This window comes from Microtus ochrogaster, unplaced genomic scaffold, assembly GCF_000317375.1.
Source record: "Microtus ochrogaster isolate Prairie Vole_2 unplaced genomic scaffold, MicOch1.0 UNK101, whole genome shotgun sequence".
Classification (NCBI taxonomy): Eukaryota; Metazoa; Chordata; class Mammalia; order Rodentia; family Cricetidae; genus Microtus; species Microtus ochrogaster.
The window spans coordinates 288,037-288,565 of record NW_004949199.1 but is presented as its reverse complement, the minus strand read 5'-3'; positions in this window follow the sequence as shown (position 1 = coordinate 288,565).

The window sequence follows — 529 nt, the reverse complement described above, 5'->3', positions numbered from 1 at the left end:
ATAGATAGATAGATAGATAGATAGATGATAGATAGATAGATAGATAGATAGATAGATAGATAGATAGATAGATAGATAGATGATAGATAGATAGACAGATAGACAGGAGTATGAAATTATGAAACTTTTTAAGACAGCTTTGTAAGAATTTTGAATAATCTATAATTTATCCTCTTTATTTTTAAACTTGTGACAGAGAAATCACAACTTCCTTGAATTGATGTTACTTTTCAAAGTTAGCTTAAAAAATGAACCATCCACAGTTTCTTACTTCTAAACTAATAGGACCTTGATAAAAGTGTACAGTTGTTATAACTGTTGCATGATTATATTTTTGAACATTTGCATTTTGGTAAACATTAGTACATTGAAGTACAAGCTAATGATTCATTTACAGGCACACTGTGCAACTCAGACTACAAAATTCTCAGTCACAAATTGTTGCGGGAGGTCCTTCCACTCCTCCAGCCTATAGCCGCTGAGATACCAGCCCATTGGGGCGTGGTCTCTCTCCCTTTAAAAAAGCGGC